The 1,607-nt window shown below is 49.5% G+C and overlaps 1 protein-coding gene across 1 annotated transcript in view; it reads right to left on the reverse strand.

Annotated features, from left to right (window-relative positions):
- PLCG2 (phospholipase C gamma 2) overlaps positions 1-1,607 on the reverse strand; it is a 134,258-nt gene that overhangs the window by 50,592 nt on the left and 82,059 nt on the right. The window lies entirely within an intron of this gene.

Genomic DNA, 1,607 nt, shown 5'->3' on the forward strand with positions numbered 1-1,607 from the left:
TATTCTTAGCCCTACATGTATCTATTTGTCTGTCTTCCCTGCTAGAATGTAAGGCAGGGATTTGTTGTCCTCCCTACTGAGTCTCCTGTGCTATTAGAGCACTTAGCAGCTAGTAAGAGCTCAAGTATTTGGTGGTTCAGCAGCCCATGTGCCCAGCACTCTATAGTACACAGGAGAGGCAGCCTCCACAGCCAGCAGAGCACAGGTGGACAGTGGAAGGCTTGCAGGGGATTAGACTAAGAAGGCCTGGATACAAACAGCATTGCAGCTATTTTATGAGCTATGTGACCCTGGGCAGGTGGCCACACATCTCTGAGCCTCTCATCTGTAAGACTAAGACAACAATAACATTCACCAGGGCTCTCACTCAGGTGAGCATTTGTAAGTCGAGGGTTGCAATGAGTAGGTGAAGGGGCTCAGGATGGGAAGTCAGACCTGGGCACAAATTCAGGGCCTATCACCTCACTAGCCATGTGACCTTGGCTGAGTGGCAATCAGAGTCTTAGTAACCACTCCTGTAGAATGGGGAGATGAGAGCCCGTATGGGATCCCATAGCCAATGGGCATGAAAGATAAGTGCAAACAGTGAAGCGGGATCTCAGCGTCCCGGGTTCTTTTATTAGTATGCATTTATTCATTCATTCATTTCCTTAAATTCCTAGGCATGAATTTGCTGGGTCTAGAGGTATGATTTCTAGTGAGCTTTTATTTGTTTTTGTTGATACATCTCTTGTGTGTGCTGTTTTGAACACCAGCCTAGCACAAACATGGAAACACAGGCTTTAAAGGGAGACAACCCCGGCCCTCAATGATTTCATTGGCAGGTACTCACTGTGTGACCTCAGCTGAGCCACTAAGCTGAGAGGCTCCCTCCCTCACAGAGGCTGGGATTGTCTATTCGTGACAAAACTGAAGTAAAAACATTTATGACCATGCCTAGCCCAGTGTGTAGCATAACATGATTGTCTGACAGTGTGACAAGGGCCATTTCCTGAAATAGAAAGGGTGAGCACAGTGTCTCATGGGTGGGGTGCTCTCAGAGGGGCCCTCAGGACTTCACACTCCAGGAAAAGAACTGGAAAACCCCTGGGAGCATATAGAGAACAGCCCCAGCTGAAACAGCAGAGCTGTAGATAAGCTGGGTCAGAGAAGGCAAATGCAATTGGCAGGTGCCTGAGAAGCCACGGGCCCTCCACGGCCGAGCCCACTGGCTCCCTGTCCTGTCGCCACTATGCTGGAAGCTTCCCTTGGCATCTCAGAAACAACACCTCCAGCAACTGAGGGGTCTTAGCCAAACACTCCCAATTCATGATGCTTTTCTTTTTTTTTTTTTTTTTTGCAGTTTTTGGCCAGGGCTGGGTTTGAACCCACCAACTCCAGCATATGAGGCCACCACCCTCCTCCTTTGAGCCACAGGCACTACCCAGCATGATACTCTTAACCACGGGAACCAACATACCCCTCCTCTGGCTGTGGCTTGGCCAAAGCCCCCCACACCATTTGGCATTTCTCTGTTGATGGGTCTGTCTCTTCACCAGACCATGGGAGGCCCATGAGCCCAGTGATCTTGGTGGCCCAGTGACAATTTAGACAACGTGTCCTAGGTT

This window comes from Otolemur garnettii, unplaced genomic scaffold (assembly GCF_000181295.1).
Source record: "Otolemur garnettii isolate 467f Iridium unplaced genomic scaffold, OtoGar3 scaffold00047, whole genome shotgun sequence".
NCBI lineage: Eukaryota > Metazoa > Chordata > Mammalia > Primates > Galagidae > Otolemur > Otolemur garnettii.